Below are 27,673 nucleotides of genomic sequence, written 5' to 3'. Positions count from 1 at the left end.
CTTGTACTCTGGTGACTACCCCAAAAATGGTCCACAGTACGTTCTCAGTATATATTTAATAGGCTGATGAAGGGAGAAATGAAAATGTGGATGAATCATTGAAGTAATTATTTAAAAGTATCTACTTCACTCTTTATCATTTAATCCCCTTTCTGATATTGAAATGTAGGCAGCGGAAGTGCTCTGGGTGCAGCCATCCAGAGCCAGTGGAGGAAAAGGAAGCAGGTAGCAATCCTTGAGGATGAACTTTTTAGGATCACACTTGTGGGAGAGAGTACATTGCAAAGAACTTGCCACTTGGTATTTTTGCAGTGATGACAGGAGTTGAAGAAGTAGGCTTGGAAAACTTGGAGTCTGCAGCCCAATTAATGGCTGTGGTTGCTCATGATGGTGGGAAACCTGTACCCACACTGCAGCAGAAGCTGACCACATTTGAGTGGCTTCATTAACTACCTTCTCTCTCCTGGATGAGACCACAGAGGGACATGGTGTTGTCATCTAACAAGAGATTGCCAGCAAAGTCAATTCCCATCTCACAAGCCATTATCAGAATATTGTGACCAACTTGTAGTGTCTCAGAATCACATGATGAGCAGAATGTATAGCTGGAAGTCAAGCACCAAAATATAATTGCACAAGGTTGAAAAAAATGCCTATGAGGAAAAGTTACAGCAATTAGCTTATTTAACGTGGAGAAGGAAAATACAGATAAATTTATTGCACTAAAGGCTTTGAGTCAATGAAGGGTAATTCTAGAGGATGGTGAGTTTATGGTTGTATATATTAAAGAATTTTTCCTGTTGTCTTCTCTGCACTTCTTCCTTGACTTCTCTTCTGTGATATGTGATGAAAGATAGTAATGTGGTGACTTCTGAAGACATATGAGAATTAATACTTGGGGAGTTTGCAGCATCTTTGCACTGTCTTACAACTACCTCCCACTCTTCCCCCTCCAAAAAGAAAAACACAGAAAGGAGGGAGTATACCATCTGCAAGAGCTCTTTCCTCGTTTACAGTCATCCTGTCGCCATCTGCTAAAATCCTCAGTCCACCTGTGTAGTGAACAACATCAATTGTCTTCTAGAAAAGCACAAGAACCACAGTCTCCCCCAAGATTGAGGGTAGGAATATGGAGACATTTTATAGCACTTTCAAATGAACTTCTTACCGTGCAACTCACCCTTTGATTCCGTTTGATAATCTACTGCATGTTCAACCAGGCTTACCATCTAAGCAGGGGAGAGTTCTTGGGTTAAACAGAATCTTAGCATTTGTTGATTCCATGGCTCTCTTCTCTGAAATTTCTAATGCCTGTAGCCACTCAGAGGTGCTGTCCCTAAGGTTGAGAAGCGTTTAGAGGTTTTAGAAGTAGCCATGGGGATTTTCTTTGTTTCAGAACAGGAAAATTCTTTTAGCCAAATCCTGACATGTTCCTTCTACATAATTAAGGCTCGAATTTGGTTCTCCTTGCTCATATTGTATAAGTGGTCTGTGGAGTTTCAAAAGAGAATTGGCTAGTATTTCTCATTAATAGTCTTACCGGGGGCAGGTAAATTGTTCCTTTTGCAAAGCTGTCCTGTATGTTACAGGTTGTTTTCTTTTCCTGGCTTTCATCCATTAAATACCATTCACGCTCCCTGTCATTGTGGCAACTCCAGAGTCTACTCCCCCATCACCTTTTTCAGCATCCATTAAGAGAATACCCCATCTTAAGAACTTGAGAACTATTGAACCTGTTTTTCCTCCTCATTTTTGCTCTTTCAGAAGAAGAGAGATTTAGCTGCTGTTTCCTTCTCAGGTGGAAAGATTCTGGTATGTGTAGCTCCAAACTATGTGATCAGACCCATAAGCTATCAGAAAGAATCTAAGGTTATGACAAATTAAAGTGTACCTGGCAGAAGTACTTTCTCAGATTGGTCTCTCTTTTATTTTCTCTCTTTCTCATACATACATATATACATAACATGGTTCTTAAATCTGAATCTGAAGTTTTGATCCATGTGAAACAGGAAACAGTTGAGAAGAAAAAGAAGGTTTAATTCAAACTACCAGTTATCATCAATGAATTTGAAACAAGTTTAGGCTGCTGCTGCTAAGTCACTTCAGTCGTGTCCAGCCCTGTGCGACCCCATAGACAGCAGCCCACCAGACTCCCCTGTCCCTGGGGTTCTCCAGGCAAGAATACTGGAGTGGGTTGCCATTTCCTTCTTCAATGCATGAAAGTGAAAAATGAAAGTGAAGTTGCTCAGTCGTGTCCGACTCTTAGTGACCCCATGGACTGCAGCCTACCAGGCTCCTCCATCCATGGGATTTTCCAGGCTAGAGTACTGGAGTGGGGTGCCATTGCCTTCTCTGACTTTAGGCTAGTTTTCATTATTTATTAATATATCATTTATTCAATTATTCATTCATTTATTCACTCACCTTTTGTGGACATCACCCTTTGTTAATAACATTCCACAATCCAATTGGGAAATTGCTTAGCCTTATACATTCAGTGTATTTTGTGCATATATTCATTAGAGAGCCTCTCTCAACCAGCTTATCCCTTTTCTTATAAGAAAGAGATTAGGCTGACTTCTATTTCTCCTTCCTGAAACAACATTCCCTTCATAAAATGAGAAACTAACGAGTTGGTACAGCAGGCCCTTTTAAGGCTGTGTCTACATAGATGAGTTTTGCCATTCAGTGGCTGATTACTAGGCAATCAGTCATACTGCATAGTCAAGCTGATTCAGTTGGCTTAGCATCTAGGATAATCACTTATTTGGTGACTCCGCTATAGCGTGGCAATCAACAAACATGGATTGGCCATCATAATGATCAATCCAGTAGGCTATATTGTCTCCTTTCCATACTGAGCTGTTGCATTTGTGATTCGAAGCTTTTTTTTAATCAACACCTACAAACTCATTTGAATATCCAGCTATGCACTACACATTGTGTTGACTACTGAACACAAAGATAAAGGGAGCAGGTGTTGTGGAAAGACAACAGGCTTAGGGGTCAGAGAAATAAGGCTTCAACTCCCATGAGGTCTTTGGAAAGTTATTTAACCTCTTTGAGCTGCAGTTGCTGGGCTGTGGTTGAGGATTAACCCCACAGCATAATGCTGCACGGGGACCATGGCCAAGCATTCAATAGTAGCCACTGCTATTATTACAAATGAGACACAGTTTCTACTCTTGAGGTCACGTTACTCATAGTAATTATGTAAAACCAAATTCTATGTATGCATATTATCATGTATTCTCTTAATTTAAAATTCTTTTTTAAATATGCCCTAAATTTAGCATATCTGTTTTATGTTGAGTCCCTGTGTATCCATACTTTGTATCCAAGACTGTTTCCTTGATGTCTGAAAATAAATGATAAGTGCCACGTAGACCAAACTTGACCTGCTACAGCTCTCTTCAGAACATTATCTCACAATTGTTCCAAATACTCTGACACTGAGTCATCTAATGCAGTTTACAGGAAAACAAGCTGTGTGTTACTGTAGGCAACCTTAATGATGCATAGTTATTTAAGAATCTGGTGTTCACCACTTCCAGTTGAAAGTGCATGAGCAAATTAGGAAGATGGTGTAATTATATATCAGAAATTAGGTTAACATAGATGCACTAATAGCTCAGTGTGACCACAGACAAGTCCTTCGCTATCAGACTACTGCCCCCTGTGTATACACACACAGTCTCTCACACACATACAAACACAGCTATTCAAGATATGCCATGTAGTAAAACTTTTGAACAGTAGATTTTATAAGTGCCTTTTGTAGAATAGTGATTATTTAGTTTCATAGTTGCTTTCCACCCTACAAGGGAAAAACAGTCCCTTGAAGTCAGGAACTTTTCACATTATTTAATAATTTGCAACAAACCATTGTACTACTTTGTGGCTTACAATAACAGCATCTGTTCTCGCAAATCCCCAATTTGGGCAGGGCTCAACGGGATAGCTCATTTTCTCTCCACATGAAGTTGGCTGGGGCAGCTCAGAGTCTGGGTTCTGTGATCATTTAAAGCAGTCATTCTCAAGTAGGGTGGTTTTGCTTTTTCCTCAGGGAACATTTGATAATGTCTGGAGTCATTTTTGATTGTCACAACTTGGATGAGGGATACCCCCTGTCATCTAGCAGGGAGCAGCCAGGACCTCTCTCTGTATTTGCATGGGTCTCTCTAATGTGGTCTCTACACCCTCCTTATGGGCTAGTTTGGGCTTCCTCACAGCATGGTGGCTGGCTCCCAAGATGGGGAGTGTCCTGCTTGAGAGAGTAAGAATTCTTCATGTGACCTAACCTCAGAGGACATGTATCATCACTTCCTTCATACTCTAATGGGTGGAACAGTCACAAATCCCACTCATCTTCATGGGAGAGGGCACAGACCCTGCCACTCCATAGCAAGGGTGTCAGTCAATCACATTGTGAAAAGAGCAGAAAGTAAAATTTGCCCCAAGGACCATGTCTCATTCTTCTTTGTTTCTCAGCACCTTAGCAGCCAGTGGAAGGCAACAGATGCTCAATCTGTGCATTTTTTGAATTGTATCAAATTAAGTAAATTTGATATATGAAATATGTGGTAAATAATGAAGAGATTTGGCATTATACATAACAATTTTCCACAGAGTACCTTTAAATAGTGACTCGTTCCACTTCATTATAAAGTATGAATTAATTATGAAAATTTCAATGGCATGTTTATTCATCTGGCTGTTCATTAATTCAGTATTCACTGAGCACATACAGTAGGCAAGAGAGTGTACAAGGTACTTGAAAACAAAGATGTATCAGACATAGAATTGCCTTCAAGTCGCTCACAGTCTAGTGGGGAAAGTAACAACATATATAAATCACTCTAATACAGACCAGAGCTCATCAGGGGTACAAGTGCTGTGGTGCTACATGAAAACACGCAGCTTTTCAGAAATGGCAATTGTAGACTTTATTAAGGATGCTCACTTTAATGAGTACTAAATCTTTTTACTTTCTCACTCTACATTTCTGTAATTGCAAGGGGAAATTGGCAGAATTTCATCCGGTTTTATAATATCCAATTGAAGCAGTCACCTAAAACATGACTGAGGGCCATCTGCTGTGCAGCTGTTAAGTCTGTCTGTCTCGGTCAGAGTCAGTTATTGCTATGGGAAGACATATCTCCTGACAAGGATATTGTGAATCTTCTTACTGCAGTCCTAAAACATTCCAGCCTGAATGATGGAGAAAAGTAGAAATGTTAGACATTTGTATGTTGCCCTAGGAGGGGGAAAAAAAAAAAGAAAACCTACCCGCTTAATAACTCATAGAGGTATCCTATATCCACCTTGTGAATATTGGGGCTCTTCAGGGATGTTTCAGGAAGTGTGTGTGCATTGGGCCTCTCTGACTTAAAATTCCAAAGCTGAGAATTGGGGTCTCATGCCAGACCCTCTAGTTCTTGGCACTAAGACCATACAAATTTGTTAATCTAGTCTATGGGGGCTTCCAAAGTGGTGCACTGGTAAAGAATCACCTGCTAAGGCAGGAGATGCAAGAGATGCAGGTTTGATCCTTGTGTCATGAAGATCCTCTGGAGAAGAAAATGGCAAACTATTCCAGTATTTTTGCCTGGAAAATTCCATGGACAAGGTGCCTGGCAGGCTACAGTCCATGGGGGGCTACAGTCCATGGGGTTGCAAAGAATTGGGGTCTCATGCCAGACCCTCTAGTTCTGGGCACCAAGTCCATATAAATTTGTTAATTAGTTTATTAATATACCTAAAATACCACTGTAAGGTATTTATGGTGTTCAAAAGAATAATTGATGCTATTTTATGAAGTTTTATAAAATTTACATCTATACTTGAGACAGAAGAAAGTCTTGTGATAAGGAAACCAATTAGGAAGTTGTAATATAATCAAGGAAGGAGATTGTGACTTGTCTTTGAGTAATAGCAGAAGGAATCATAACAGCTAATATTTATTGAGTATTTGCCACTTGACCGAGACTGTATATGGCTTAATAAGAATTTTCCATGTTAACAGACACAACAGTCATTTGAAATAGGTACTAATTTCTTTCCATTTTACAGATGAGGAAACTGAGCCTTAGTATGTAGTCATCAGTAGAACTAGAATTTAAGTCTACCTGAGCCCATTTTTGCAGTCCATAATTTTAACCATCTTGTGCATTATCCCTAATACAAGGGAAGAGAGGTGGTTAGGATCAAGGAGGAAAAATTTGGATGAGTCAGTAATATGATTGAATTTAGGGGGAAAGGATGAGTGAGGCATCTAGGATAAATGCAGGTCATAGCTTGAGTTTGGTGAACAGGGTGGATAGAGGTCCATTTCTCTTAGATAGAAAACACAAGAACATTGGAATTGGTTGTGTGAAAAGTTCAGTATTGAGCCTGTTAAAGAAACCTGAGAGATATCCATGTGGAAATGTTCAGTAGGCAATTATGTATATGGCTTGATGTTTAGGAAAGAGGTCCAGATAAGAGACATATATTTGAATATCATCAATCTGCTCATGAAACATTGAGAGTGATGAATAATGTCCAGGAAGAATATGAAGCTAGAGAAATAAGGTGATGTTACAAAACATAGTAAATAAAATTTACTTTACTGGAGTGTGGGGGAACAAAGGAGGACAGTACTTCTTTCAGAATTCAAAAAAACTAGAATGGGAATAGGATTCATTTGGAAGATTTCCTGGAGCTCATGTTTGAGCTGAGTTTTCCTGAGCATGCAAGAGTATGAAGGAGAAATTGGGGATTAGTGAGATTTGCAGTGGAGGTCAGGGACACTTTTCCATACACCCTTGCTCTTCATGTTTCCTTTTCCTTTCCTATCTCACTGACAGCTCATGCTATAAAGCTGTTGTCTTTTCATCTGATGCAGGAGATTGTGGAGTCCGTGCATTGGGGAGGAGAAGATGGGTATAAGATGGGGAGAGCAAAGACAAACGGGAACCCACAGACTCATGGTTCTCACGGCCTCTGACTTTGATGGTGTGTGTCCACAGGAGAAGCTGAGACTCCTCATCATGGAGCTCAGGGCCTATCTGTCCCAAGAGTTAGAGAAGGTGCAGGAGGATTCAGGTGAAGGAGGAGCATTTCAGATCCAGCTACTACCCCAACCCACAAACAACTCAGCAGGTAAGTAACAACAAGTGTGAGCTTCAAAATGGTGGCTCTTCACTTCCAGCCTCCAACTTGTGCACTTGAATCTCTGGTCACCCAGCCTAATGAGAAACCACCAGGTAAGGGAATTCTGTGAAATTTAGTTCATCCCACCCAAGTTGATTCATTGCAAAGCTTCCACACTGTGTACAAAGGCGACCAGGTGAGAACTGAACAAGCAAGTTTTGAAAAGAACTGGCTGGTCAATTTAGATCAATGTTTTAAATTTGCCTCTCAAACTTTACCACTTTTGTGGTAAACACCTGAACAGATTGATAAACCACTGAGTTTCTGATTCTGGGGTCTGAGGTGGGACCAAAAGTAGCATTTCTAGTTTCCAAGTGATGCTGACACTGGTAGTCCATGGACCACACTTCGAGAATGCCTTGTTTAGCTGAAACTTAGAGGCCTCACTAAGTTTTAGTGAGAAAAAGTGAAGAAGAAACTATAACAGAGGAATAGTTAAGAAAATCTGTTGAACAGTGGACAACTGTTGAGTGATATCTGATGTGACAGGACATCATTGTAAGTGACTGAAAAGGAGGTGACTGGCAAAGATGGTGTTTGTTGCAGAATGTGTCTAGCTGTGCGGGAGAGACGGCTTCAAAGGGAGCATGGAAGTGAGGAGATATATTGCAAAATAGTTTTACAATCATCTGTTGATACAGATTCAGAATAGGGAGGTAAGTGTCCATGGAAACAGAAAGAAGGGATACAAGAATGAAATACTACTTTGGATGTAGCTTCAGATTCCCTGTTTCCTCTGCTCCCTACAACATGGTCTTAAATCTTTTCCACTTAGAGAGACCTGGACTTCCATTTTCATCTTTTATAAATTTTTTTTTCTGATTGTATTACCAGTGCCTGTACACTGCACAAAATTTTGGAGGCAGGCTAGCATAAAGAATAAAATAAAATTTCTCCTTCAGGCCCAATGTAATCATTATCAAATTTGTAATCTCTATCAAATTCTCTCCCTCCTTTCTTCATCTGCGTATGTTTTCATATGTTTTATTTTGCTTGAAATTGGCAGACTTCACTCTTGATCACACTGGATTTGACCTTAAATGGGCAATTAATGGGAAGGGGGGGGTTGTTACGTTCCAGCCCTCTGTATTCCTGTCAGTTTCATCTTCCTGAATAATCACCATCTTGCCTGTTCATACAATTCACTGCTCATGACATCGGTGTCAGGGGCTGTCAGCAGCTTGTTACATGGCTTTAGATTGATGTTCCCTTAGACATCAAATGAGTGTGGACAGGAGTGATAGACCAGGTCAGGTGGCAAAGCTTGGAGTCTGAGAACCAGTGTAGCCAGGGTCCAGCCTTAGACATAGTGTCTCTTTTGATTGACCTGCAGAGAATCCCTTTGAGATAGACATAATAATGAGTAGCAGCAGGAATGACAATTAACATTTACTGAATGCTTACTATTAACATGTGCTAGGGTCTTTACATGTGTCATCTCATTTAATTCTTAAAACATTCAGATGAGAAAGATTCTGTTACTTTACCCATTTTGTAGATGAAGATATTTTGGTTTGGAGAAATTAAGAACTTTGGTGATAGATTGGTGCTTAAAAGCTAGTTGACCTCTCCAAGGTCAAATACGTAGTGTGTGATGGAGCCTAGCTTCTGCTTTATTCCATTGTTCTCCTGAACACATTTTACAGTTCTTTCTGATGTGCAGCACAGCTTAGAAACTCTTTCCTGTGTTCCTGATTTTGGATTTACAGTCTCTTCTGATCTCACTGTCTGTTCGTAGTGTCTGCATCGACTCAGAATCGAATGTTGGCACTTCTGACCCCTTCAGTCTGGTAACTTGACCCCTGAGAGTGTTTAGCTCAGACTAAGACTTCCCCTGGGCATCAGCAGGAAGGCCCCAAACCTCTGCACCTGACATTGCTGAGCTAATGAGAACTCTGAAGGGCAGTGATAACTTATTCTGAAGCCACTGCCCAAGTGCTCAACACGATGGAATGAGGGCAGTTTACCTCGCGTTCACTGGCTCAGCACCCACTGGTGGCATCCGTCTCCTCCACACTCTGGGTCCTTTTCAGGCTCACTGCCCTCCTTCCACCAGGCCTCTTTCCTCTCCTATGAAGCCCAGCACAGGGATCCCTTTCCCCACTGTGCTGGGCATACAGGACACAAAGGGCTTCCATCCACACACAGTCCAGACTCTATTCTCGGCCTGCGGCAATGAGCTATTTTTATATCTGTTTCCCAGACAAAATATAATGTGAAGGTAGGAGGTAGGTTTTCAAAACAAATAACTTGCCTTCAATTATTTTTATATAAATGCAGATTTAGAATATAATGGTGAAAATCTGACATTTCTGTCTCTAGCTCTCCTTATGAGGAAACGGTTTTTCCAACTTCAGCTTTTAAATCTGCCGTGTATTTCATGTACTTTCCTAAACCGTGCAGCCAAGGCAAATTCTATTTTACTTTGTAACTTTTAGTTTTGCTTTGACTGTTTGTTTTTGGTTCACACCCTCTAATGATTCCTCATTTATGGAGTTTTGTATTAATCCTGGGGTCAAGGTTTGGATACTTTTTTCTTTTTTTGGTGGACCAGGAATCTGAATTTGTTCATTAAACTGGATATGAAGCACATGTATCTCCTCAGAGTAGGTAATAAACCAAATAGGGGATTTTGTTCCTGATGATTTGTCTTCACATCACAGAACATCTTTTTTTAAAAAATATTTTTTATTTATTTGTTATTGGTTGTCCTGGGTCTTTATTGCTGCATGGAATTTACTCTAATTTCTGGCAAGCAGGGGCTTCTCATTGCAGGGGCTCTTCATGTTGCAGAGCATGGGCTCTACAGTGCAGTTTTCAGTAGTTGTGGCTCCCAGGCTCTTGAGCACTGACTCAATAGTGTAGCGCATAGGCTTAGTTGTTCTGTGGCATGTGGGATCTTCCCGCATCAGGATTGAGCCTGTGTCTCCTGCATTGGCAGGCAGATTCTTTACCACTGAGCTGGCAGGGAAGCCCCCGCAGCAAGTCTTATTTTATATATATATACACACATACAGACACACAGAATTTAATATTATATGTACTGTAATATCTATTGTATGTAATTCACACATAGAATTATGCATAGCTACATATAAAATGTATATAACATTACATGCTACATATCCCTCTTGAACCTTGAAAGGAAAGCTATGACAAACCTAGACAGCATATTAAAAAGTACACATCACTTAGCCGACAAAGGTCCATATAGTCAAAGCTGTGTTTTTTCTAGTAGTCATGTACAGATGTGAGAGTTGGACCACGAAGAAGGCTGAGCACCAAAGAATGGATACTTTTGAATTGAGGTGCTAAAGAAGACTCTTGAGAGTCCCTTGGACAGCAAGGAAATCAAACCAGTCAATCCTAAAAGAAATCAACCCTGAATATTCATTGGAAGGACTGATACGAAGATGAAGTTCTAATACTTTGGTCACCTGATGCAAAGAGGCAACTCATTAGAAAAGACCTTTATGCTGGGAAAGACTGAAGGCAAAAGGAGAAAGGGGCAGCAGAGGATGAGATGGTTAGATAGCATCACAGACTCGATAGACATGAATTCGAGCAATCTGGAAGATAGTGGAAGAGAGAGGAGCCTGGCATGCTACAGTCCATGCAGCTGCAAAGGGTCAGACACGATTTAGTGACTGAACAATAACAAGCTACACACACACACACACACACACACACACACACACACACACACACACACATCTATATATAGAGCTTCGCAAGTGGTGCTAGTCGTAAAGAACCTGCCTGCCAAAGCAGGAGACATGAGATGGTTTGGTCCCTGTGTCAGAAAGATCCCTTGGAGGAGGGTATGGCAACCCACTCCAGTACTCTTGCCTGGGAAATCCCATGGACAGAGAAGCCTGGCAGGCTACAGTCCATGGGGTTGCAAAGAGTCGAACACGACTGAAGCAACTTAGCATGCACTGAAGCATGTAGCCAGTGGTTAGCAGAGCTGGTACTCAGATCAGTCTGCTTCAAAATCCAAGTTCTTTGCATTGGACCTCTCTACCCTTTAAAACTATGTCCAGTGGAGGACAAGGGGAGACAAGTATCTTTCACATGAGAGAAGGAAAATTAGTGGTATAGTGAGTGGGACCAGGCCTTCAGTAGTAGCTGAGGAAGCCCTAGGATGTGGTTACAAATATAGATAGCACTGCAGAAGGTAAGCTACCATGAGGAGCTTGTCTACCCCTGCTGTGGAAGAAGCTGATAAAATACTAGCAATGATCCCTACTCTACTCTTCTGCTTTAACAGGGGAACAAATGGAATAAGTAAGGATAGTGACCCAAGAAAATGGGTTGAGGGTCATCATCTGGGATGTTGAAAGAGGCAGAGCCTAAAATTGAAGATATTCATTTTAGGTGAGTGACAAATGGTAAAGATCAAATGTGTGTGTGTATACCACATCTTTATCCCTTCATCTGTTGATGGACACTTAGGTTGCCTGTAAATAGTGCTGCTATGAACAGTGGGGTGCATGTATCTTTTCAAAATAGTGTTTTCATTTTTTTTAGATAATACCCAGGAGTAGAATTGCTTGATCATATGATAGCTCTATTTTTAGTTTTCTGGGGAACCTCCATACTGTTTACCATCATGACTGCCCCAATTTACATTCTCACCAACAATGTACAGGGGTTCCATTTTCCCCACCTCCTTGCCAATATTTGATATTTGTAGATTTTGGGCTGATAGCCTTTCTGACAAGGATGAGGTGATATCTCATTGTGATTTTGATCAGCATTTCTCTAATGACTAGCAATGTTGAACATCTTTTAATGTGCCTGTTAGTCATTTGTATATTTTCTTTGGGAAAATGTCTATTCAGGCCCTCTGCCCATTTTTTAACCCAGTTACTTGTTTGTTTGTTTGTTTTTGATATGAGCTGAATGAGGTATTTATATATTTTGGACATTAACACCTTATTGATCTTATTATCAAACATCTTCTCCCATTCAGTAAGTTGTCTTTTATTTTGTCAATGATTTTCCTTTCTGTGCAAACTCTTTGAATTAGGTTCCCATTGTTTATCTTTGCTTTCATTTGCCTTAGGAGACCGATCCAAAAAATATTTCTATAATTTATGTCATAGTATTCTGCCTATGTTCTCTTCTAGGAATTAAGTGCTTTCAGGTCTTGCATTTAGATCTTAAATTCATTTGAGTTCATTTTTGTATAGGGAATAAGAAAATGTTCTAATTATTTTATATGTAGCTGTCCAATTTTCCTAGTACCACTTATTGACAAGACTATCTTTTCTCTATTCTTTTCTCTGTTGTATATTCTTGCCTCCTTTGTACTAGATTAGTTGACCATAGGTTCATGAATTTATTTCTGGGCTCTCTATTTTGTTCCATTGATATATGTGTTTGTTTTTGTGTCAGTACTATGCAGTTTTTATTATGATAGCTTTGTAGTATAGTCTGAAGTCAGGGAGTGTGATTCCTCAACGTCGCTTTGGCAATTCAGGATCTTTTGCGGTTCTAAATAATTTTAGGATTTTTTTTTTATAGTTCTATGAAAAATGTCAGTGGAATTTTAATAGAGATTGCTTTAAATCTGTAGATTGCTTTGGGTAGTATGGCCATTAAAAATAATTCTTTCAATATAGGAATTTAAGATATCTTTCTCTTTTTTTGTAGCATTTTCAAATTTCTTCATCAATGTTTTATAGTTTTCAGAGTATAGGTCTTTCACTCCCTTGGTTAGCTTTATTTCTAGGAATTTTATCCTTTTTGATATGATTTTAAACAGGATTGTTTTCTTATTCTTTTTAATTCATTATTAATATATAGAAAAGCAACAGTTTTCTGCATGTTAATCTTGTATCCTATAACTTTACTGAGTTCCTTTGTTAGTTCAGATACTTTATAGGTAGATTTTCAGATATTCATTTAAAGTATCATAGCATCAGCAAATATTGACAGTTTTACTTCCCTCCAAATTTGGGTGCCTTTTATTTATTTTTATTGCCTGACTGCCGTGGTTAGGACTTCCAATACTATATTAACTATAAGTTGTGAGAATTGGCATCCATGTCTTGTTCCTGATTTTAGAGGAAAGGCTTTTAGCTTTTCACTGTTGAGTATGATGTTAGCTGTGAGCTTGTCATAAATTATCTTTATTATATTCATGTATGTTCCTGTATATCCACATTGATGAGAGTTCTATCATGAATAGATATTAAGTTTTGTTAAGTGTTTTCTGCATAAAACAATATTTTTTCTTATAATGTTTTAGTCTGAGGAAGTACCTGAATTATCAGAATTCCTGAATAATACCTGAGACAAGAAAATAGCCTTCATTAGTCAAGAATTATAATATTATCATACTATTGTAATACTACTAGCAAATATTTAATTATTATTCAGGCCTTGTAGTTGCATGCATTTTCTCATTTAATCCTCAAGATATACCCCTGAGCTACATATGTACTATTATTTTCATTTTATATAGCTTGTCAGCATTTGTTCAGAGTTGGTTTGAATAAAATATGAGAAAATCTTAAAATAACAGTTAAGTAGTTAGCAGCACATTTCTCTATCATGTAAATGTACAGTGGTGTTTATCCAGAGTTTGGATGGTATATTGTAATTCTATCCCAAGTCTTCAGAGACTAAGACCTTTACTAGTTCCTCATTCTGTCATGCATTGGATATGACCTTGGCCTCATTACTCAGGATTGAATCTTTTTTTTTCTTCTTTAGGGAATAGGATTGAGAGAAGAATGAATAACAATGGGAAAAGCGTATAACAGACTTCAGGAATTTCCTGTAGGACACTTTCACTTAAATTGGACAGAATTTGTCATACAGGACATGTCTGGGAAATAGCTATAAGGCAACCTAGGGAATGTAGTCTGTGTTCTGGGTGACAGTGTGCCCAACTAAAAATTCTACCATACTAAAAGGTAAGAATGGATACTGGAGAGTGACCAGGCATTCTGACTGTATCCTCCAAGGTCACAGTCAGTAAATGATGAGGCCAAAATCAAACCTGACCTATATTTTTAGCATCCATGTGTCTGAAGGTAGCTCTTAAGCACCTAGATTCTCCATAATAAGACATTTAATTTGGGAAGAGAGGACAAGATGAAAGGTAGGTTATTTAGCTAACTGTACTTTGTAACCCATGAGGCTGCCTTTTTTTTTAGGTTACCAAGGAACTGATGGTGAGGGTTGAAAACTCTCAGTTTTCTTATGCAGGTCAGAAATGAGAGTCATCATGACTTGTATCTTACTCTTGTTCTTAATCTGGTATGGCTCTGGAGACTAAATAGTGTTCATACATTTTTCATGTTCTATTATCGTTTATGGTGAATCACACAATTGGTTTTCTAATCATTAATAGTAAACACAATTGCACTGCTCAATTTCATGCTAAACAAACTGTATTGCACGGAGACAAACAATGTAATTTCTAATTCATATCTGGAGACTTATATTAAGTCTCACATAGAAAAAAAAATCCAACTTCAGCTTTATAAAACTTCATAAAGTACTTTAGAGACCTCTTAGGCTGGTCATTATCAACAATTATTTCTCTTTAAGTAGAAGCTGAAGATTTTAATATTGTGTTTACTTTGTCCTGTTAAATTTCCAGTTACCTGAAAGTTTCTTTTGTTTATTTATTTCTATTTCAGGTGATTTTTAACTTTCCAGATTAAGAAAGTAGGCTCTCAAAATAGACTTTCAATATTTCCTAGGTGTGTGACTTTGAGAGGTCTCCTAAGTCTAAAAGCCTTCCATTTCCTCTTCTGCCATATAACCACTTCCTAGACTTGTAAGAACTAAATCACAATATATTTTGTGAGGTGTGTGAAATAGTTCCTGGCACCAGTTATGTATTACTTTAATTATTATTATTTTTTCTGACTCTCTGTCATCCTGCTTTTATAGCCCATGACTCTACCAATGGATGATTTTCTCACCATTGATTATTCTAGACACCCATGAAGGACTCTCTTCCTGTCCAGCAAACCAGAACACTTACTCAGCACTCTGGTCAATAGCATGTGCTGGTTGGGAATGCAGCATTCAGCTCAGGTGGTCTTTTTGTACTGTGTGAGAAGATCAAAGGCTTGGGTATCACCAGTACCCCTGGTTTGATTTCTGGCTCTAGATCTTATTAATTGTATTACCTATGAGGTATTTCTTATACATTCTGAGCTTCTGTTACTTTACCTATTGAATAAGAATGATGATCACATTTGATTTGTAAAGTCATAAGAGGAATTAAAGATAATAAACATAAAACCTAATACTGGCACCCACCTGTAAATATTCCAAGTATATGATATCCTCAGGGTAAAGGGAACTAGTTGGGCTAAATGAATGGGGCAAAACCAAGTAATGTGGTCAAACGGTAGTGGATTCATAGCAAAATATTCCATAGTAGAGTGGCTCAGACAGTAAAGAATCCACCTGCAATGCAGGAGACCTGGGTTTGATCCCTGGGTTGGGAAGATCCCCTGGAGGGCATGGCAACCTACTCTGGTATTCTTGCCTGGAGAATTCCCATGGACAGGGGAGCCTGGCAGGCTACAGTCCGTGGGGTCGCAGAGTCAGACACAACTGAGTGACTAAGCACAGCATAGAGGTAAGCCAGGCTGAAGAAGATTCTTAATTTCCCCTGGAAATACCATGGACATTCTGCTTTCACTGAACTGTCAGAAAGGCTAACAGCAGGGGAATGTTGTGTTTTTAGCTTGCTCTTGAAACTTCCCAGATCCTTGCTTATTTGCGTCTCTTTCCTCTAATAGGCCTTTCGCATTCCCTCTAGAGAGCTCTAAAGATATTAATCCTGTCTGCAGAAATCCCTTTTTAGTCTACAGATCATCAAAAGTGTGAGATTATCTATGGCTGGATGCACATAGAGACTCTGTGTTGTGAAGAAGTGAGTATAGGACTGGGAATTAATGTATTTGGGTTTCTGTTAACAGCAAACTGTGTGACCTTAGATGGGGCCATCCATCTCTCTTGGGCTCCATTTCTCTGTGATGAAACTGAGAGGCAAAATCAATGATTTGTAAGGTCTCTTTAGCATCCAAAATTCTGAAATGGTGAGATTAGTTGAGTAACCCAAATTTTTAACTTGCAAAAAGTATTTCCTAAATCATTGCATTTTCTTAAGCTGGTGCTTCTTCTTCAGTAGCTGTTGAGTGATCATAACTGGGTTGCAAGTCTTGCCAGTTTCTCTCACTGCAACTGCTACTGTCAGATTTCACCTCTACATGGACAGCTTCTTTGACCATCTTGCTGACAGTCCAGATTTCACCCTTTTGTAAATCATTATACAATCTTACAAAAGGCCTTACAGACAAATGCATCACTATTCACCAAACCCAAATACTATATGCCTCAACTGAACATAAACTCTTTTTTCCCCTCTTTTCTCATCTCTCTATTCAATAGAAAATATCTATTATTTTCTTGTTCAATCATTGTTAAATCATTTTCTTTCAAAACTTTTGTTGGATGCCTCCTATATGTGGGCACTGGTATTTCTGTGCTCTTATGTGCAGAAGGAAATGGCAACCCACTCCAATGTTCTTGCCTAGAGAATACCATGGACAGAGGAGCCTGGCAGGCTACAGTCCACGGGGTCCACAAGAGTTGGACATGACTTAGTGGCACTGGTTCTGCCCTGTGAGACTTTATAAGCTAGTAGAGAACAGATAAGACATTCACATTGCTATTTAAATGGATCTCTAAGGCCCTAGAGGTAGAGTAACCTAGTGGTCCATAAGCCAGATTTAGAGTCAAATCAGGCCTTCCCTGGTGACTCAGATGGTAAAGAACTGCTTGCAGTGTAGGAGACCCAGGTTTGATCCCTGGATCAAGAAGTTCCCCTGGAGTACAAAATAGCTCCCCATTACAGTATTATTGCCTAGAGAATTCCATGGACAGAGGAGCCTGATGGGCTATAGTCCTTGGGGCTGCACAGAGTCAGACATGACTGAGTGACTAACAGAATCAAATCAAGGATATGTATCCTCAGCAAATTACTTATCTATCTCCATCTGTTAAATAGAGAGGAATTTGCCTTCTTTCTGCTTATTGTGAGCATTAAATGAAATAATGTATATAAGTGTTGGCATAGGCCGCAACTCACAGTGTTGCTCACTTATTATAATCCGTAGTAATTTGTAAACTTGATGAGACACACCTAAATTCTGTACTAAATGAGGTTTATGTTTGCAAGCAACACAGTGAGTAAGCCCAGCAGTTTTACACCAGGGAGGTAATAGCTTTCTACCCATCAAATGCACATACCTCATTGAGCATCTGAAGGTGGCACTAAACACTTATTTTGTATTCTACTGGAGTTTTCATAGAAATTGACAAGCTGATTCTAAATTTAATACAGAAATACAAAGGATTTGAAATGACCAGAACAACTCTGAAAATGAAGAACAAGCTTGTGGGACTAATACTACCTGATTTCAGAGTCATTATATTAATAAAGCTACACTAAACAAAACAGTGTGGTGTTGGTATCAGACAAAAGATCAGTGAAAAATAGTCCTAATCAAGAAACAGAACCACACATATACCGACAACTCATTTCTGATAAGGATTTTGTGATGACAATTTATTGGAGAAAGAATAGAATTTTTCACTGATGGTGCTGAAACAGTTGACTATCCACATGCAAAAAATATAACATTGCTCTATACTTTACATTATGCTCAACAATTAATAGGAAATAAATCATAGGTTTAACTGTAAAATCTGAAGCATGAAGGTTCTAGGAGAAAAATAGGGGAGCATCTTGGTGATCTTGGGTTGTGCAAAGATTTCTTAGATATGACACCAAATGCACAATCCATAAAGAAAAAAATACATAAATTGAACTTCATGAAAATTTTAAATGTCTATTCTTTAAAAGATACTGTTAAAACAATTAAAAGACTAACAGACTGATATAAAAATGTTTGTACATTGTACAACTGACAAAAGGAATTGTGCTCAGAAAAAATACCTATATACATATCTTTAGTGGAAAAGTATATTTCATATGTATATGAAATATATACACACACATACTTGGAAAATAATATAATGCTACCTTATTTCAAGATTTATTGTAAAGCTACAGCAATAAAAACAGTATGGTGTTAGCACCAAGAGAGACAAAAATATCAATGAAAAATGATCACTGCATATATGTATATATATTTTAAAACTCTTAAGACTCAATAATAAGATATAAAATACTAAATCTAAAAATGTGCAAAGACTTAGAGATTTTTTGATGAATAAAAGAATGTTAAATACAAACCCCAGAAGATTCTCAATATTCTTTGATATTAAGAAAATTAAAGGCTATTAGAAGGCTAACATATAAAAAGATAGAGATAAGCAAATGCCTGGCTGGATGAATCACAAGCTGGAATTCAGACTGCTAGAAGAAGTAATAACCTCAGATATGCAAATGACACCACTCTAATGGCAGAAAGTGAAGAGGAACTAAAGAGCCTCTTGATAAAAGTGAAACAGGAGAATTAGAAAAGCTGGCTTGAAACTCAACATTAAAAAAACCAAGATCATGGCATCCAGTCCCACTGCTTCATGGCAAATAGATTGGGAAAAAATGGAAACAATGACAGATTTTATTTTCTTGGGCTCCAAAACCACTGTGGACAGTGACTGCAACCATGAAATTAAAAGGCCCTTGCTCCTTAGAAGGAAAGATACGACAAACCTAAACAGCATATGCAAAAGCAGAGATATTACTTTGCCAACAAACATATGTCTAGTCAAAGCTATGGTTTTTCCAGTAGTCATGTATGGATGTGAGAGTTGGACCATGAAGAAGGCTGAGCATCAAATAATTGATACTTCTGAACTGTGGTGTTGAAGACTCTTGAAAGTACCTTGGACTGCAAGGAGATCCAACCAGTCAACCCTAAAGGAAATCAACCCTGAATATTCATTGGAAGGGCTGATGCTGAACCTGAAGCACCAATACTTTGGCCACCTGATGTGAAGAGCAGATTCATTTGAAAAGACCCTGATGCTGGTAAAGACTGAAGGCAGGAGGAGAAGGGGACGACAAAGGATGAAATGGTTGGATGGCATCATAAGCACAATGCACATGAGTTTGAGCAAACTCTGAGAGATAGGGAAGGACAAGGAAGCCTGACCTGCTGCAGTCTGTGAGGTCACAAAGAATTGGATATGACTCAATGACTGAACAGCAACAGATAAGCAAATGTTGGTAAAGAAGCAGAGGAAACAGAATTCTCACACTGCTGGGAATGTAAAAAGATAGAACTAATTTAGGAAAACAGTTTGGCAATTTGTTTAAAAGTTAAATATTATCTGCCATATAACCTAGCTATATTCTATTCACAGGTGTGTACACACACACACATTATATACATATATAGATATACATATGTATATATATCCTGTGTGTGCTCAGTCATGTCTGACTCTTTGTGACCCCATGGACTATAGCCCGCCAGGCTCTTCTGTTCATGGGAATTTTCCAGGCAAGAATACCAATGGAAATGAGTAGCCATTTCCTCCTCCTATATAATACCTATATATATGTGTGTGTGTACGTGTGTGTGAAGGCATGCATTCATAGAAAGATTTGTACACAAATGTTCATGGGAGCTTTATTTGTGATAGCTTTGATGTTTCATGTCCACCAGCAGGTGAATGTCTATGTGGATTATAGTATTACCCATACAATGGCATACTACTCAGAAGTAAACAGGGATGGATTTGTGATACATAAAACAACATGTATAGATCCTAAGATAATTAGGCTGAGGGAAAGAAGTCAGAGAAAAAATAAAGAGTATAGAGATTCAATTTACATGAAATTCTTTTTAGAAACTAATTTTTAATTACTGGAAGTAGTGGAATGTTTCACTGGGGCTGAGGGTGCTTGTGGTAAGGGACAGAAAAGAGAAATTACAGAGAGGTGCAAGGAGACTTGGGGAGGTGATGAATTTGCTTATCTTAACTGTGGTGATAGTTTCACAGGGATATAGTTGTCAAAACTCATCAAATCAAATATTTCAATATGTGCAGTATTCTGTATATTCATTATACCTCAATAAGGCTGTTTAAATTTTTTTTCTACTTCTAGTTTGATTGCTTTTTTATCACAAATGGATGCTAAAAGCTATCAAATGCTTTTTGTTACTTTTTTTTTGAGATCATCATGTGTTTTCTCTATTTTGTTTTTATGGTTACTGACAAAGAAGTGCCCCTTTTGTGATAATTTTTACTATTGCATTTTATTTCATCTGTTAAGAAGCTTATGCATATTTTCTTGTTAACAATTTTTTAGTGGCATCCTACAGATTGCAACAGGCTTTCTCAATTTATCAGTATATAATGCAAACTAAGATTTTCACCTCTGTTTAAAAATTCAAGGAACTAAAAAACTTTTATTACCTTTTTTCTCCTTCACAACCTTGGTACTATGGCTTCATGCATTTTGATTCCTACAGTTTTAAAAACCTAGAAGCATTATTTATGTGTTTAGCTAATTAACAAATTTGCCCATATATTTAACACTTTTTATTCATTCTTTTCTTTTAGTTTTCTTTAGTTTTTCTTTTTAGTTCAAGTGCAGTGTTGAAAATGCTCTTGGTTTTTTACTTATCTAAAAACAACTTCATTTTCCTTATTTTACTCAGTATATAATTTCTTGCTTGGCAGCTATTTTTTTCAGAACTTTGAAGATATAAGTTCTTTTTTTTTTCTGTTGAGAAATCAACTATTATGTTATTATTACTTTGAAAGTATTGTTGTTTTTCTAGCTGCTTTTTGGAATTTATCTTCCTCTTGATCTTTAGCAATTTTACTATGCTGTGTGTAGGTGTAATTTTCTTTTTATTTATTCTGGTTACTTAGAACAGTGCTTTTTGTAACCATGGCTTATTATTTCTCTTTTATTTTGGATAATTCTCAGGTATTATTGCCTCAACTATTGCTTTTTCAATTATTATCTCACTCCTTTCCTTCTGGGGTTTTAATTACAATTAATTAGTCATTTCTGCATTTATTCTATCTTACATTATCTTTTCTATATTTCCCTTCTTCTCTTACTTCACTCAGGATCTGTTCCTCTGATCTAACTTTCGGTGCCTTAATTTTTTATAGTCAGCTATATCAAATTTGCCATTATACCTAACTCTTGATTTTCTAATTTTTCAATTTTTCAATTTCAACTTTTCTTTTCTTTCCTTGAACATCTTACACCTGGTTAAATTCTAAATCTCTTTAATCCCTGGAACCCAGTGGATAGGTTTTTATTGTTCATTGTCCTTCTTGCTTTTCAATCACATTGTCTTATCTCCCCATATGTCAGGAGGGTTTCATTATGCTCCAGAACCTGAAAAGATATGACAATGTATACATTTTTAAAAACTGAAAATATGAAATAAATATGAGTAATTAGTGGCTTAAAGTTGCTACTCTTCTCTAAAGAATAGTAATATTTCTTTTTGCCAGACAATTAGTAGGGATACTCTAGCTCTTCCAAATCTCCTATCACCAGTTTCAAGGAACAAGGTTATTTAAAGTGGTTTAGTCGCTCAGTCGTGTCTGACTCCCTGAAACCCTGCGGACTGCAGCCCACCAGGCTTCCGTGTCCTTCACCATTTCCCAGAATTTGCTTAAACTCATGTCCACTGAGTCGGTGATGCCATCCAACCATCTCACCCTCTGCAATGCCAGGTCTATTTCTGATCTGTACCTTATTCCTAGGGCCTTGCTCTTCATGTCACCAACCCATGGGCTGAAGTTTATATTAGGCATGTAAGGTTCTGAACTCCAAGTTCAGAACTGTGCCCTTCCTCAGTTTCCAAGCCTTTCAGCTAATTCTTTCAAAACTGGCAGACACTCCTAGGGCACAGTGGCCCTAAGTACCCACTTTGTCTCTCTTGATTTCCATTTGGTCTGAGATTGTGGCCACATAATTGTCCACTGCTTTGTTAGCTCTTGACAGTTTCAAAGAGATGAGGTTAATTTTTTTTTTAAATTATCATTTCTCTAGTGATGTTCCATCTCAGTTACATAAACCACCTTACCAGAATCAGAAGTTTTTATTCCATTCTGTGTTTTCTCTCTCTTAGACATCTGAATCTCAGCTTCTCAAACTTTATTTCTACCAAAATTCTTACCTTCTAGAAGTATTTTTAAAGATGGAATATGGGAAATGCAAGAAATAAAATATGTTACTGTTGGTTTTCTACCTAACAGATATTTTCCCTTTCTTGCAAATAAAACCTCAATTGCATTCTTACTGCAGTGTAGTCAACCCCAGGGGATGAGTTTTTTATTAAATTAAGCCAAATAGCTCAGTTCTGTTCCCTGGAAGATAACTCAGATTTTGTCAATAGAAGGTAAGAAGAGATCTTCTGGGTCACTGGTATTAGCACCTCCACATCATACTGCTAAAGACAGAGCCACACCCTTTACATTCCCACCCACTACATTGTTTTTGAGATACTGTTTTGTGAAAAATAGGACACAAGAGTTGTTGCAGCTAACTTGTGATCATGAGAGAAACCACCAACATGTGAATAATTGCAGTACAGAAAAGCAACATTAAACCAAGGTTTTTGCTGACATTCTTAAACTGTTGTACCAAGTTTAGAATCCTAATCCTGGATTTCTTGTTGTTTGAGATAATGCATCCTGATTATTGTCAATTTAAAAAAGGTATTGTTGCTTGCAGCAAAACATATCCCAGTGGATATAATAAACTTCCCTGAATTGCATCTTAATATTTCTAAGGTATACATATTGCCTCTCTGTCTGGACCAGTTGTCCAGATTCTATGTAGATATTCTCTGGCACAGCTCTGATGGTTTCTATTCTTAAGAAACAAGTCTACTTTTGTTCCTTCAGTTCTGTTACTGAACTTTATTTTCTTTTCTGTCCGTTCCATTTCCATCTACGATGCTAAAACTGTCAACTTCGTTCTTCCTTGGCTTGAGCCCCATTACACTTCTGTCAAACCCTGGCCAATGTCTTCTTTCTATGTCAAGTCACTTTTAGTTTTCCCTCTGGATGACTATATTCTCCCTCCTCAAATATTTCAAAGGGATATCTAATCTTTTGCCTAAAACTCAGCCTCACTTTAGTGATTGACCTCCTCCAACTTGGTATTGAAGAACCCTGGGAAAGCATGGGATCCTTCATACAGGAACATTCTCATTTAAGTTATTCCTGCTGCTCCTCTGCAAGAAACACTTGAGATGCATGAACATGTATGAAAGTGGATGTCAAAATGAAATTAGGTGTGGGTTAGTTCCTTTGTTTATACTAGGTGGGGCTTTGCTTTTGTTTAGAAATGCTTATGAGCCAAGAAAAGCTAACTTCTACCCTCCCCCCCGCCTTTTTTTTTTCTCATCTTGGGGATATAGCCTGGATGTGAGAGATGGGGCTGGAATGGGTACAGCTCCAGTGCTGAGACTCTTTCACTTTTAGAGCAGGGTAAAAGCACCCTGCGTTCTCCTCAGAGCAGGCTTTGTGCATTGATTTTTAAGCAATGTGAGAGGATGCCTCAGTTGACCCTGTGAAGTGGCCTGGGAAAGAATGCAAGATGTGGACAGTGCCTGCTGGCACCAGCCCAGACACAGAGGGACAATTTAGTTCAATATGTTTAGGGAATGTTCCTCAAATTATCTTGTTAAAAATCTGTCACTCTCCCTTCTGGGCTGACAGTTGATAAAACATTTAATGAATATGCATTTTGATAGGCAGACAGCCTCGTCTTCGCTCGCTGGATCTGTCCTTCATCAGATCCAGTCTGGACAAAGGACCCTTGTCTTCATTCTGTGTCTGTTTGGCCAGAGAAGTGATCTGAATTAATGTTCCAGCTGACCCATCTGTAGAGGCCACGAGGCCCCAACTCTGCAGAGGGGAAGGAAGGCCACTGTCTGTTTGCATTTGCAGCCCCTTGATATATATCACTGGGCTGCAGGGCTGGCTGTAGGCAACTCTGTTAAGTAGATAGCTTATTACCATCAACACATTACCAAATACCTACTTGACATTCTGAGGCAGAACTCCAGATATACCCCCAACCTGCCCCTCTCTCAGTGCCCCCTTGTCAGTATAGAACAGAGCCACTCTTGCCCTGGCTCAGGATGAGCCATTGTCCTTTCCTCCATTGTTTCTCTCACACACACATCCAGCCCACCTATTAGCTATAGTCTGTTGACTGTACTCTCAGGATTTATCTAGAATTTAACTACTCTTCCTATCGTCTGAGCTGGCGTTTCTGCCTGGATTATTTTCAAGGCAACCTCAATCATCTTCTTACTTCCACCCTTGCCCCCATTTCAAACTATTCTCAAAGCAGCAGACATATCTCTAAAAATACAGGTTAGGGCATATTATTCCTCCTTAGAATCCTCCAGCTAACTCATAAGCTCATCTCTTACCATTCTCCCTAATATCCCCTCTGCTTCACCTCTAGTCCTTCCTTCCTGCTCCTGGAATCTGCTGCACATGTCTGGGTGCTGTAATCTCAGGACATCTGCATTGTTTAGTTTTCCAGAAGACTGTTCTTCTCCCAGGTATCAGCACTTACTTCCATTCTTCTTTCTGTTAACTTCTCATTGATTCCTTTCCTGACCCTTTACTCAAAACTTTACCTCTCTCTGTATCTCCTTGATTCCTGCTTATTTCTTCCTCATAGCACTCATCATTATCTGGCAAACTATCTTTCACTTGTTTCCTTTGTTTGTTGTGGGTTCTTCCAGTAGAGTGCATAGTTGATGAATGTAGGACATTGTATCTGTTTTATTCACTAAGATATCACTAGCATCTAGAACAGTGTGTAGCACATACATGTGTTCCAATGTCCATAAGTAAGGGTCAGCCATCTGTTCTTGTAAATAAAGTTTTGCTGGGCTATAGTCACATCCATCATTTTATATATTACCTCTGGCTCCTTTTGAGCTGTGGTGTCAGAGATACTTTGGTCGATAAGTCTAAAATGTTTAACTATTTGACCTTTTAAGAAAATGTTTGCTAAACCTCATTTTCAAGGATTTTACAATGGGGTTGTAGAAATAAGACTAGCAACTTTTAGAAGACAGTTCTCTATGGGCCACTTATGTTTCCCACCTTCTTTTGAGCAGAGGTACTGACTGGTTTTTTAGATGTATCTTTGAATGAAATTTGTATAGCAAATAGCTTTGGAAGATACAGAATCTTTCTTCAGTGGAAAGGGCTTCCTAACTATTATAAAAGATGTGCTTACTGACTATTATAAAAGTCTCTAGTTCCTTAAGTTCAGGGTTTCTTTCCTATAATGTAACCTAATGTGTGTACAGGTGTCACACAGTCTCCTGCATCATCCGATAGGAACTGGTGTTCAGGGAACCAGCATGAGAAAAGCTGATGTCCCAGCTGTTGCTTTTGCTGTGAGCAATAAAATACTTTGTCTTTGATCATGCATTTTACATCTTCTGCCAACATCCATGAACTCTTCAGGGCTAACTGGATAGTTTGCAAGGAGGATAAAATCTTTAACCTTTCACAGTCCTTAGCAGTACCTAAAAAAACATACCAAAGTTGCAAAGTCGTACATCCTCAAATCTCAGGCCTGACTGGAAGAGAAGTCTTCAAAAAAAGGTTGTATAGGAGAGAAAGGAATGTAGAAAACATAGTGAGTTAAAAGAAAATGGGGAACTTGTTCCCAGAGGGTGTGGGAAGAAAGAGGCTAAAGGGTATGCATAAGGGAACAGCCCAGATGAGAAAGATGGCAAGCTGTTCTACTCTCTAAGGCAGGTTTGAAAGGAAAAGGATATGTTGACTGGGTGTTGATGGGAAAGGATGACTTAAGGAGAGAATGTTTCAGATAAGGGAGTAAGGAAGATGGTGATAAGTTTTCCAGATTCTTGGGAGGTTTGGATGATGTGAAAGGAGTATGGAGTTTACCTTATAGGCTGTAGAGACTAATTGGAGACTTGCAAATAGAAGATAAAGGAAAATGGCATTTTAGAAAGATTAATCAGGCTAATGTACAGAATGCTTTAAGATAGGGAGAGTCTAAAATGGAGAGATTAGTTAGGGGATATTGAAAAAATTAAAGGAAACTAACCAAACATGTGGACAGTTTATGGTTATGCCTGACAGGATGCCTTAGGAGGTCATGGAGGATACTGGAGCTCTGGAGCACCTGCTCCCCTTCACAGTGTACTCCACAATCACCTAGCCTTGGGGATTTAAAAATATTTATTTCAAAAGCTTGGATAGCTTCAGTATCTAGGTTAGTATCTAGGTTGTGACAAAATCAGGACGCGTGCAAAGTACCTTACAATACCTTAGATTCCTGAAAGGTACCAAAAAGTACAGTAAAATTAACACTTCCATTGTAGGAAATGTATGACACAAATAATATAGAACTGAAAGGTGAAAGAAAGGTGAAAGCCTGGTGTGCTGCAGTCCATGGGGTTGCAGACTTGCAACCCCTAAGTTGCCATGGTTGGCAACCATGCAACCCCATGGTTGGCCATGACTTAGCAACTGAACACCACCACCAATGTTATTCCGTTAACTATTTCTAACCAGTTAGTCATAAAGTATAAAATACAAACAAAACACCCTGTGAATCCACAATACGCTTTAAGAAATACATTATGGATACAGTTGAAGCCCTTTGTGTACCCACACCAGGCCCATTCCTCTTCTTACCTGTGTTCTCCATGCCCTGCTCAGTAACCATGGTAATGATTTTGGTATTTATGAATTCCATGCCTTTAAAACATACTTTACTAAAGTATTTTACTAAATAATCATGGTGTTATTCTCATGATTTTAAATGTTTGTCAAAAGGATGCCCTGTTGTGATGTTGCTATTTTATCGAACATTATGTTATGAAAACCATCCAAGTTGATATGTGTAATTTTATTTATTTTCACTATTGTCTACTATTCTATCATGAGAAAATCACAATCAGTCAGTTCTCTGGTTAATGGCCATGTGCATGTTTTTCAAATGTTGTTAATCCCATCAATGCTATCTTGTAAATTTGTGTGTGTGTGTGTGTGTATGAGAATTTTTATACGTAAGAATGGAATTTCTGGGTCATTAGGTATGCTATTAGGAAAGGTATTGAAATAGCCTGTGTTAGAAGCCCTGGATCAGAGTAGAATCAGGTAATGGGAGGGAATAAAGCATTAGAAGGGGTTTTGAATTGCATTTAACTCATACAAGATGTTGGGCAGGCAAAGAAGTAGGCTTTAGGAATGACACTGGGGTTGTCTGGCAAGGATGGTCAGGATAATAACACCACCTCAGACAGATATGGGAATATATGGACGAGTGCTTACTTGTGGGGTTATGTTTAAGGCGTGTCTAGTGAGGCAGTGATGAGAATTATAATTCATACAATGTAGATTTCTGGCAGATAAATTAATATTTTAAATCTTGGGAGAGAAAAATAGTATCAAATGTGTAATTTATGCAATATTT

The sequence above is a fragment of the Odocoileus virginianus genome, chromosome 4, assembly GCF_023699985.2.
Source record: "Odocoileus virginianus isolate 20LAN1187 ecotype Illinois chromosome 4, Ovbor_1.2, whole genome shotgun sequence".
In the NCBI taxonomy this organism is placed as follows: Eukaryota; Metazoa; Chordata; class Mammalia; order Artiodactyla; family Cervidae; genus Odocoileus; species Odocoileus virginianus.
This window is presented reverse-complemented; position numbering follows the sequence as displayed.